This window comes from Monodelphis domestica, chromosome 1, assembly GCF_027887165.1.
Source record: "Monodelphis domestica isolate mMonDom1 chromosome 1, mMonDom1.pri, whole genome shotgun sequence".
In the NCBI taxonomy this organism is placed as follows: domain Eukaryota; kingdom Metazoa; phylum Chordata; class Mammalia; order Didelphimorphia; family Didelphidae; genus Monodelphis; species Monodelphis domestica.
The window spans coordinates 29,664,151-29,676,819 of NC_077227.1; the positions used below are offsets into that span (position 1 = coordinate 29,664,151).

Sequence of the window (12,669 nt, forward strand, 5' to 3'; positions counted from 1 at the left end):
CAACTCCTCCAACTAATCCTCTCATGGCATGAACTCGGAATGGTAGAGCAAAAGAGAGCCCTGGACTTGGAGACAGACAAACTGGTTTGAACCCTGGATTTACTAAAATGGTTTATGAAATCTCCAAGGAATCTTGAACAAATACCTTTCCTTCTCTGGACCTTGGTCTTTGACTAGATGATCACTAAGCTCAGTACACACTCTAGGATCTGTGGTTCATAGTTACAAAACCACAAAGGACTAACCTTGAATTTCTTCCCCTATATGACCTTCATCACTATTTAGGTCAGCCAAAAATATAACCCAACAGAAGGTGAAAATAGCTGAGTCTCATAACCATCACTTAATAGCACAGTATCATGGAAAGAGCATTGGATTGAAAGTCAGAGTCCCCCAGTTTGAAAACTAGCAGTGCCACTTGTCTGTGTGGCCATTTAATTTCTGTAAATTCCAGTCTCCTCCTTTGTAAAATGAGGGAATTAGATAACATTAATCACTAACGTCCCTTCTAGCTCCTGAGTCTATGATCCTATGAAAATAGTCATTGGGCAAACAGTTAAGGATCACCCTCTTTATAAGTAATTATAATTATATTTATATTGTAATATAAATATAATTATAATAATGGCAAGAATTAGCCATACTGATTGCAAATGATAGCCAAATAACCTGAATATGAATTTTTTCTCATGCATTTTCTTTTTTTAAGCCCTTATCTTCTGTCCTGAAATCAATATTAAGTATTGGACAGAAGAGCAGGAAGGGCTAGGCAATGGGGATTAAGTGACTTGCCCAGGGTCACACAGTTAGGACCCCTCTGAGGCCAGATTTGAATCACTTGGCTCTCAATCCACTGAGCCAGCTAGCTGCCCCATCTCTTGTGTGTTTTCAAGAAGGATCTATGATTCTGGCTACTTCAGGAAGTTCCTCCACAAACGCAGATTGCATCTCCTCTTTGAATTAGGAACCAAGAGAAGTCCTAGTGAATTGTCTAAAGCACTGAAAAGTTAGATGATTTGTCTAGGGTTTCATAGCTAACAAGTCCAAAACAGGATTCAAACCCAGGTCTTTCTGACTCCAAGACCAGCTTTCATCCACTATTCCAGAGTGTGTTTAGGTATCACAGAAATCTAGCGATATTTACATGACACTGTGCTGGTTTCCAAAAATTGTGCCCCTTTAAGAAGTCCTCTTATTTTTTTTTTATTTAAACCCTTACCTTCCATCTTGGAGTCAATACTGCATATTGGTTCCAAGGCAGAAGAGTGGTAAGATCTAGGCAATGGGGGTCAAGTGACTTGCCCAGGGTCACACAGCTAGGAAGTGTCTGAGGCCAGATTTGAACCTAGGACCTCCCATCTCTAGGCCTGGCTCTCAATCCACTGAGATACCCAGCTGCCCCCCAGAAGTTCTCTTATTTAAAGAAGCAGCTTAAAGGTAACCCTAGAACGGAGATGAAACTTACAACTCTTGTCTTGAGAATTATTCCTTCAAAATCAGATTGAAAATGCAAGCATTAAGTTCACTAACTTCTTTCACTTTTCCTTTTTGCATTCTTGCCCATCAGTATTGTCTGGCTTAAAAATACAAAGAGAAAAAAATTAGGCAGAAAAAAAATCGTTCAAAATCCACATTTCACTTCAAATCCAGAAGTCTGCAACAAAATCTTGAAGGCTAGATTGCATTGCTAAGGGATCTAGTAATGGTTGAAACAGAAAGAGCTTTCAGATTTGCCAAGTATTTTACATATATTACTGGGCTGGAGTACACTACCTCCCAGAACCACACCTACTCACATGATAATATTTCAGATTCACAGCAAAAACATTTCAAATTTGCTACTGTCCAATTATAATGTTTAAGATGAACGAGATCATGCACAAAAAGTGTTTTGCAAACTTTGAAGCATTATGTAAATGTAATCATTACTTTTATAATAATAATAATTATTATTATTATTATTAATCATCATTATATGCCTAGGACAAGTTTTCCCTTCAGCACTTCAGAGATATCCCTTCTAAAGACTCAAATTTGAGCTGCCCAGGTGCAGCTTTCGAATGTGCCCCCCTCAAATGACGTGGAGGGGCTCCTGGTACCCATGAAGGCAAGCCTGACACTTTGTGTCTCTCTGAGGTGCCCCTAGAGGGGAGAACTCCCAAACCCTGCACACCACAGCAGTGTCTGCATGCTATCTATCTTCAGATGCCCCTTGCCTTTATTTCTCCCCTGAACCTCCTATCTAAAGGTACCATTCAAACGATCTACAATGATGAGAGTTCACTTGGCAGGAGAAAAAAGAACTGGGGAAAAAACAAACGGGTTTTCAAAGTCAGACTTCAAAGGAAGTGGAGACCAGCCCAGCCATCACTCACCAGCCGACCCCAGGACACAAACACTTACTTGGCCACAGACAGCTCCTAAACCGACTGCCTGAGCAATCGCTTATGTTTGGAACTTCGGCCCCACTTGGGCTCAGAATTTGGCTTGTGATGCATGTGTAGGCAAACGGTCTGACAAGCACTCTAGTGTATTTCAGGATGACTGACAGGACACAGTGGCTGCTGCTCTGGGGGGGGGTTGGGCACTCTTAAAGCAATATGCCCACGGAAAACATGCAAAGCCAGCAAGCTCTGCCCTAGAGGGCTTCCCCTGAGTTTATGATGAACAAGTGACCCAAGACCTGAGATGAACTTTGAATGGGGGTTTCATGTGCACAGCCTGGCAGAAGCTGCAAGTTCTGGAAGTCAATTAAATACCGAGGTCCCACTGAATGCGTAGGAGGAATGAAAAGGAAAACTGGCGCGGTAACTGGAGTGCTCCAGATTCTATCAGTATGTAAATTATTCTGCAATTATTAATTCAATGCAAATAGATTTCAGTAGCAGCCAGTCAGGGTGCCCAGAGGAGAGAGAGGATTTATGGACCTACCACTGGTAATAGAAGACCTCTGGAATCAATGCTTCCATAGCTTAGTGACTCTATGATCCGATCCAGGTGGTGCCAGTCACAACCCGTCCATACCTGATCGGGTCCTCCTAGAAATCTCCCATGGATAATTCACTCAAAATTACGGAAGTCCTCCTCTAGGTCTCTTAATATTGCCTGGATACCAAAGAAACATGTAACCATCCCTAGGATGGCCCTTGCTCTTGGTACACCTACATTATAGGTCCTATCTCTCTCCCATGACATCCTTTACAATGGTGATGTGCTGAAACTTACTCGTGCCTTCCATTGGATTAAGCATAGCTACAATTCTGGGGAGATTGTGGTATTCAGTGACTCAAAACCATATAGGTTGTGGCGATGGTGAAAGGATACTGATGCTTTTTTTCAGCTTATTATTTTTATTTTTCAGGTAATAAGTATTTTTGTCAATCTGCCCCCATTGAGCATTTTTAAATCCCTTAATGCATATTTACATAGTCCAGAAAAGTGAATTCACACAATAGTCACCTCTGAAGATAGAGTGGTGCAGTGACCTTATTGATCTTCATTCTTTTAGATTTGTGGTTTACGCAAATCCTTTGACCCAGCAGTACCACTCCTAGGTCTGGATCCCAAAGAAATCAGAGCTAGGAGAAAAGGACCTACTTGAGCAAAGACCTCTTTGGAGTGGCAAAGAAGTGGAAACTGAGGGGATGCCCATCAATTTAGGAAGGATGAACAAGGTGTGATATGTGCTTGTAATGGAATACACCATAAAAGAAATGACCAATAGAGTGACTTCAGAAAAACCTGGAAATACATATGAACAGATGCAAAGTGAAGTGAGCAGAACAAGGAGAATAGTACATACAGAAACAGAAATATTGTACAGTGATCAACGGTAAAGGACTAAACCATTAACAGCAAAATAAGGTCCTAAGATAACCCCAAGGGATTTATGATTTTTTTTTAATTACCAAAGCCAAAGAAGGAACTGTTGAATTCTGACTACAGATCAAAGCCTGCCATCTTTCACTTTATTTCCTTCATGAGTTTTTTTTATTGTATGGTGATATGTGTTTTCTGTCACAGCTCAGGGAGTGTGGAAATGTAGATTGCATGAAAGGCCCTGGTATAACCTATAACAGACCATTTATTGCCTTAGGGGTGGGGAACGAGGGAGAGAAAAAAACCTGAATTTCAAAACATCAGAAAATAAATGTCAAAAATTGTTTCTATGTGTAATTAAAAAATAAAAGAAAGACAAAAAATAAAAATTTTCTTGAAGAATTGTGGTTTATCATTGTGTTGATCAGAGTTCCAAGGTCTTTTGAAGTTGTTTCTCTCTTTAATGTTGTTGCCATAGAATAAATTGGTCTCCTAATTCAGCTCATTTTGTTCTGAATCAGTTCATAAAGATTTGCCCAGTTTCCTCTAAAATTGTCCATTTCATCAAAAGAACATTGATGGTAACAAAAAGGTTGAGCATTTGCTTCAGGGAAAATTTTGGAGATATTAGAATAATGGCACAATTCTGCAGTGGCAATCCAGGGAAACTATTGCTCTGATTACTTCTCTGCCTAGCTCATCCTCCATCTCTAGTAATTAACTCAACTTGGAAATCAGTAAAATTAAAAACTAAATTTGAAAAAATTTCCCTTGATTTTGTGGGGGCAGAGAGGAGGAGTCTTTACATTTCCTCCCTTACTGTGTGATTGGCCTCCAGTTTTGTCACATCTATTGATAAATAGAAGAATAAAAAGTTGGGAAATCTTGGTTATGGGTACTCTTTTACCAGGGATTCCTGGGGGAAGGGGGGGAAGACACATATTTTGTATTTCTCAAGTCATTTTAGAATACCCATTTACAATCTCTACTAAGTTATAGCGAGCTTTAAGCCCTTTACTCCTTTATCCCTAGTAAGCAAACATTTATTAAATGCCTCTTGTATGCTATGTGTACTGCCAGACACTGCACTTATTTCTGGATATAAAAGAACTGCACAATCTCTGCCCTATAGGAGTGTGAATGTTACTCACTTAGGAGAAAGAACTGTGGGAGTAGAAACACAGAAGAAAAACATATGATCAATTATGTGGTTTGATGGGGATATGATTAGGGTTTTGGCATTCAATGATCACTCTACTGCAAATATGAATAATATGGAAATAGGTTTAGAACGATGATACATGTGTAACCCAGTGGAACTGCTCATCAGCTCAGGGAGGGGGGAGGGAAGAAGAGTAGAAAAATCATGAGTCATGTAACCATGGAAAAAATATTCTAAATAAATATTTTTAAAAGAATTATGCATAGTTCTCCCATTCAGTAAGAACTTTCATTTCTAATTTTCTAGAAATCTGTTCAGTTATATGTTTTCCTTTTTGTATCTTTCTTTAAAAAAAAAATCCTTACCTTATGTCTTGGAATCAATATGATGTATTGGTTGTTCCAAGGGGGAATAAGGGTAAGGGTTAAGCAATGGAGATTAAGGGACTTGCCCACTTGCCCAAGGTCACACAGCTGAGAAGGGTCTGAGGTCAGATTTGAACCTAGGAACTCCCATCTCTAGGCCTGCCTCTCAATCCACTAAGCCACCCAGCTGCCCCCTTCTTTTTGTATCTTTCTCTTGATTTATCCAGCTCTGACAATGCAGCATTAAAATTCCCTGCAATTATGACACAAATATCTTTTTTTTTACAATTCACATCACCTTTCATGAATGTAGATGCTATACCAATGGATGCATTAATAATTTAGTACTAATATTGTTGCATGACCTCTGATTCCTTTAACTATAATGTAGTTTCCATGTTTATCTCTCTTAGCATTGTGGATTTTCATATCTATTTAAACTGGTGGCATGATTATAATTTATACTTTTGAGCAATAATCTGTTGTATAGTAAATTTTATTCTAGTCTTTCATTTTCATTCTGTATGTGTCTTTATTTTTATATGTTTCTTGCATTTAGCAGATTGTTGTTGGGTTTTTCCTCATTCATTTTGCCACTCTTACTTTGGCCTTATTTCTTTTCATTACATTCAGTTATCCTAGTCTACATTTTCTATCATTTAACCAGTGGAGAATGTATTTGGAGAATTCTATAATGCTGCACTAAGTGAAATCTATCGATACACACCAAAAAGAAGGACACAATGTGCCCATTACAGTTTACCCTTATTAAGAAATGATTTGTGGAAGTTTATTCAAACAAGGAATCCAAGAGTAAAAGTTTTCTTTTATGAAAGAGTAAAAGAAAAAAAAGCAACGTTGTATATTTAAAAGTAAACTGATCTAGAAATCAGTTGCCCTTAACGGCTAGTATTCTAGTATTGTCTCTAACTGGCTATATGTCTCTGGGCAAGTCACAGCCTCTCTGGGACATATTAAGTACTTATAGAAAAGTTTCCACATGAAGGAGTTAGATTAAGGCATCTCTAAGTTATCTTTCAGTCTATGCTCTGTTATGAAATTTATTCCATGTTTGACTGGGATATTATGATGATTATAACAAAAAAAATTGCACAGTGCTTTAAAGTTTGCAAAGCATATTACATATATTGTCTCATTTAATGTTCATAACAAACAACAGGTATTATTATCACCCTTATTTTACAAATGAATAGAGTTCTGAGAGAAATTAAGAGACTTTCTCAAGGTTAACATGGTTCATAAGCATCTGAAGCAAGAGTTAAACTCAGGTCTTCCTGACTCCAAGTATAGCTCTGTATGCACTTGAACAGTGTTTACAAATCCTTTCTAGCTCTAGTATTATATTCTTTGATGTAAGATGTTTCCCATTCTTGCATTATGTGTTCTATATTCAATAGTCACTTCCATTTTAGAATCAAAGAATTGAAGTGGATAACCTTAAGAATGTCATTTCACCTCTCTGAGACTCAGTTTCCTACCCTAAAAAATTAATTGACTAATCAATTAGTTTCACCAAGAGTGCATTAGCATGATTATTTTCTTGGTCCCCTCCAACAATAATCAGTTTGATCTTCCATCATCTCTGACAATCTGATGGATATGAGGTTAAATCGAATTGTTTTGATTCTTAATTCTCTAATTATTAACAATCTTGAACATTCTTTCATAGGGTTGCTGATACTTTATATTTCTTCTTTTGAACAGAAGATATCTTTTTACTATTTACCTCTTAGGGAATGATTCTTATTTTGCTATATTCATATTAATTATCAATATATCTTGGACATCAAACTTTTATCATTGATATTCACATTGAATATTTTTCCTGATGGAATCCTGAACTCAATTATCATCATTTCTTTCCCTCATATGGACTTTCGCTCTTTAAAGATCCTAGAACAAAGAGATTTAAAATCAAATGAAGAGTGATGAAGACCAAATTGCATCTCAGTCCCTGACAAGTACATTTTCCATCTAGAATGAAGAGAATAGAGCTAAACCATAAAGTAAAGCCATCCTTCTCCTCCATGATTGACTGCATTAAGAAATAGTTGAATGTTCCCGAAGTGCCTATTAAGTACAGGCGCCATTGAGAGGACTTAAAAGATGTGGTCCCTACTCTTGCAACATTGGCATTTTCCTCATGAAAGTTGTCTTTCCAATACTGATCCTATTAAATGGCTGAAAAAATCTCTCACCAACAGTTATTTTATGGTCACATTGAAAGCCCAACATCCAGATTTTGGAAGACTGCATGCTCCCAAAACAAAGGCATTATGGTGGAGCTAGAGGAAACTATCCATATTTCAATATTCCAATAGACATATGACCTCATTGGTATCGGTATTCTATCCAGCAATGTAGCTAAAGCCCATCCCTGACTATTCATCCTATGCTAGTCCCATAATACAATTCCTGCAACAAAGGATCCATCCGACAAGTTACGTTGGCTCCTTGTTCATGATTTCTTGATATTGCATAGATATCTCTGCCCATCTCTGTGGCATCCTGACAAATTATACTTCACTTTTGCTACAAATCTGCCTACTTCTTTTCCCAGCCATATATCTCTTGGACGACATCAGAGTTTAGTTGATTATAAAATCAGGGTGCAAAAAGCTCACTCCAAGGTGGAGGGAATATTCTGGCCTGACTCTCCACTCTAGTTTTCCAAATGAGATACAAAATCATTCAAGAATTCAACTTCACTATATATTCAGAGAAAAAATAAGTAAACAAAGAAAGTATAACCTACTAGCCATGCAGAGCAAATTCTTAAGGTTTGAAAGACAAAAATAGCATCAAAGATCTCTGAGCTAGATGAGGCTTTTTGACAGTTCATTAACTCATCCATCTTGGAATGAAAGAACAGGAATCTGAAGTCAGGTGACCACTAGAATATAAGCTTTTGGAGGGTAGTGGCTATTTTTTAAACCTCTATATATAGTGCTTAACACAGTATCTGGCACATGGTAAATTCTTAAAAAAAAAAAAAAAAACCTTTATGGGAGCAGCTAGGTGGCTCAGTGAATAGAATACCAGACCTAGAGAGAGGAGGTCCTGGGTTCAAATCTGACCTCAGACACTTCCTAGCTGGGTGACCCTGGGCAAGTCATTTAACACCCCATTGCCTGGCCTCAACCACTCTTTTGTCTTAGAACCAATACACAGAATTAATTCTAAAATGGAAGGTAAGGATTTTAATAAATAAATGAATAAATAAACAAACAAACAAATAAATGAATAAATGAGTAAATAAATAAATAAATAAATAAATAAATAAATAAATAAATAAATAAATAACCATATCTTCTGTCTTAGAAGCAAGACTGTGTATTGGTTCCAAGGCAGAGGAATTGTAAAGGCTAGGTAATCAGGGTTAAGTGCCTTGCCCAGGGTCACACAGTTAAGAAATGTTTTTAATATTTATTTATTGACAGTGTTAATTATCCTGGGTTCTAATTGTGGATCACTTAAAAGAACTAGGGATGGGAGGAGCTAGGTGGCTTAGTGGATAGAGTGCCAGGCATAGAGGAGGTTCTGGGTTCAAGTATGGCCTCAAACACTTTCTAATTATGTGACCCTGAGGAAGTCATTTAATTCCAATTGCCTAGCCCTTACCTCTCTTGTGCTTTGGAACCAATATTTAATATCAATTCTAAGATAGAAGGTAAGGGTTGTTGTTGTTGTTTCTAATTAAAAAAATTTAAAGAATTAGAGATGTTTAGCCTATAGAGGAAGGGAGTTAGACACAGGGCAAGACTGGGAGCAATGGGTGAAAATTATAAAGAGACAGATTACAAATGAATGCAAGGGTATTCTAGGAAAGTCTCATACCATGTCCCAAAAGTTAATTGTTACATTTTCAGTATGAGCATTTCTACCTCAGAAATCTGTGAAAGGTACAAATCAGGGCTTGATGTTTAGTTTTGATTATCTAGATTAAATAAAGTGATAGACAAAATGTCAATAATGCAGATTAAACTTAAAGGTATTTTGTGTTTCTTTTTTTCCCCAGAAAGTCAATTATTAAGCCTTTAAAAACACACTACGTGGATATATATAAAGAAAAACCTTCTGGGCAATAAGACTTCTTCAGAAGTGGAATGAACCTCCTCAGGAGGTAAATGAGCTGCTCTCTTTAGAATCATCAAATCCTGAAACTAGAACTGGAAGGTACCTTAGAGATTGTCCAGACCATCCCCAGCATTCTATAAATGAAGAACAAATCTAATTCATTCCTCATTTTGAGTAAAGAGAAGAGACCATGTTAGCTATCTTAAAATATTTCAATGGTCATTGTATGGAAAAGGCATTGAGAAGGAGTGCAGTGTAGTAGAAAGATCACTAACTCTGAAGTCAAAGAATCTGGATTTGAGCCCCTTCACTGATATTTATTATTTATGTGACCATGAATATATCAATTTACCTACATAGGTCTCAGTTTCTTCATCTGTAAAATAAGGCAGATGGCCTCTGAGGTCCCCTTCCAGCTCTTGATCTCATCCTATAACTTTTTTCCATTAGGCCACATAGAATAGGTATATGAGAAACAGGTAGGGTGATAGAGAAGTCATTGTGTTCTTCTTAGGTCCTTTCCAGTGCTAACTCCGATGACCCTAGGTTAAAAGCAAGATCTACAAAGGGAGCAGGTCAAGGAAGGCAAAACTTGAAAAAGATCTGGCCATACTGGGGAGGTGTTCCTCTTCTTCTCATCATCCTTTTGAAAATTTGGTACCCTATTGACCAGATTCCCTACGTTATAGTATCAGAAGTAGCCAATGGGAAAGACTTCATTAGTAACATCCTCTTTAACTTTATAACCTATGGTCTCAATAATGTGGGTACTCCATCCCACAGCGAATATTTAATCCACCCCTGACTGTTCATTCTATGCTATTATTATTACCCAGTAATTCCTGCACAAAGGGTCCACCCATCCAACTCCATGAGATCCCCGTTCATGGATCATAGGATCCAAAAATCCTCTGGTATAGTACCTTGCACATATTAGGCACTTAATAAATAGTAGATGTAGTGTTGTTAAAAACAATAAGCTCCACATCATTTTTTGGCAGGGGAAAGAATTCTATTTTGGATTCTGTGAACAACCATATTGGGATGCTTTACTGAAAGGAGATATATGAGACCATTTATTCACTCCTAAGTAGGGAGTTCCTTTATTTATATAACTTGGTACTTTCTTAACCAGCCCTATTTGCCATAAAGACAGTGTTTTATGTGGAGACATAAAAGTTTAAAGTCCCCTGGATTGCTATTGTTCCTTTGATAAATTTTTATACACTATTTTCTTTATTCTTCCAGAATACTAACAATTACAACATCTCAGAATCGTAGCATCTTGGTTAGAAGGGCCTTCGCAGGCCATGTGGTTCAACTCGGAGCTGACCAATAATCCCCCTAACAACATCTCAACAGGGTTAACTGGCTTCTGCTTGAAGACCTGGTTCAAACCTCTTATTCTTCCTACTTGTGTGATCTGGAGCACGCAATTTGAGATCCTAACACAGAGGAGTGGATTGGGCATCAAGGATATCACTGAGATTTGATAGGCTGGAATATAGCTCTGGAAGGATATACATATTTGGGGTCAGTAGGTGTGTAGTAGATAGTATGTGGCCTGAAGTTCAGGAAGACCTAAATTCAAATCCAGTCTCAGACACTTACTAGCTTTGTGACTCTGGGAAAGCAGTTTCCCCAGCTCTAAAATGGGGATAATAATAGCCCCTACCTCTCACGATTTTTGTTTGATGTGACAAAAGATTGGAATTGACAGTGATGGAGGGGTTGGAGGAAGATAGGCACTTTAGTACACTGTTGGTGGAGCTATAAATTCATACACTCATTTTGGAAAGTAATTTCAAATTATGCAAATAAAGTGATTAAAATTTGATACCCTTTGGCCCAGAGATTCCATTATAAGGCTTTTACCTGAAGGAGGGCAGCTAGGTGGCACAAAGAATCAAGGGCTGGGACTGAAGTTAAGAAGGCAAGTCATTTAACCCTATTTGCCTCAGTTCCCTTATCTTTAAAATTACCTGAAGAAAGGAATGGCAAGCCACGCCAATATCTTTGCCAAGAAAATTCCATATGGGATCACTACACAACTGAAAAATGACTAAGCAAAGCATCCCAAAGGAGGCCACTGATGAGATAAAAGTCCCCATATAGTTGCAGCAGCATTTTTATGACAGTAAAGAATTATAAACAAAGCATATGCCCATCAACTGGAGAATGGCTAATCAGATTGTGGTCTATGAAAGGAATGGAATACCACTGTGCTATAAGAAATGACAAGTGTGGTCAATACAGAGAAGCATGAAAAGGTTTATATGAATGGATGCAGAGTAATGTAAGCAGAGCCAAGAATATATATACAAAACCACAACAATGTAAACCAGAAAGAACCACTACACACACAAAAATGAAAAGCACATTTGCAAGTTATTTTTTTAAAGCATGACTCATGAGTGTTGAACATTGTATATATTTTCAGAGGAATTTTTAGATGTATTGATCATTTATGCTGATTTTTCCCTCTCTCTTTTTTTCCATAAAAAATATTATTTCTTATAAAGGATGACTGGAAGGGTAGAAGGAAGGAAAGTGGGGAAATTATGGTGATATAAAAAAGATACATCAGTAAAAAAAATCTCTTAAATAATGTGTATTAATGGTGGAAATAGGACAGATAATGTAAATGTATGTAAAAACAGGGAATTGTCTCATAGGATTAGTATCAAAATGTTAAAACTCAGAGTGAACTGAGGCTGGCAAGGAAATAATAAAAGAGTTGGATTTCTTTAGCTATGTTTGGGGAAAATAGGACACTGATAGGATGTCTGCATGGGGGTGGATAGAATGATAATAAACAGGAAGAAGGCAGAGCTTCTCAATTCTAATTTTGCTCCTGTTTCTCTGCCAAGACATGATGAACTTTAGAAAAAAATGGCTAAAAAGGAATTGATACCCAAGATAAACAGAGAAAGGAAAGAGACTGAGATGCCAAAGCTGTCCTTGATGAATTCAAATCACCAAGCCCAGATGAACCCTATCTCAGAAGAATATGGCTAATGTGAAATCACTGGCACTAGTTATTATTACTCACTATAGAACAGTACCTGGCAGATTCTAAAACTTATTTTTTTAAAACCCTTACCTTCTGTCTTAATATCAATTCTAAGAGAGAAGAGTGGCAAGAGTTAGGCAATTGAGGTTGAGTGACTTTCCTAGTATCACACAGCTAGGAAGTATCTGAAGTCGGATTTGAACCCAGGTCCT

General features: G+C 37.5%; 1 protein-coding gene across 5 annotated transcripts in view; it reads right to left on the bottom strand.

Annotated features, from left to right (window-relative positions):
* CTNNA3 (catenin alpha 3) overlaps window positions 1-12,669 on the bottom strand; it is a 2,164,949-nt gene that overhangs the window by 2,131,603 nt on the left and 20,677 nt on the right. Inside the window, exon 1 of one of the 5 annotated variants that reach the window (XM_056819225.1) lies at window positions 2,404-2,548. The exons of the other annotated variants lie outside the window; for them this stretch is intronic. The gene's annotated coding sequence lies outside the window, so the exon portion shown is untranslated. Of the gene's footprint in view, window positions 1-2,403; window positions 2,549-12,669 lie in introns of those variants that run through there. 5 annotated transcript variants of the gene reach the window in all.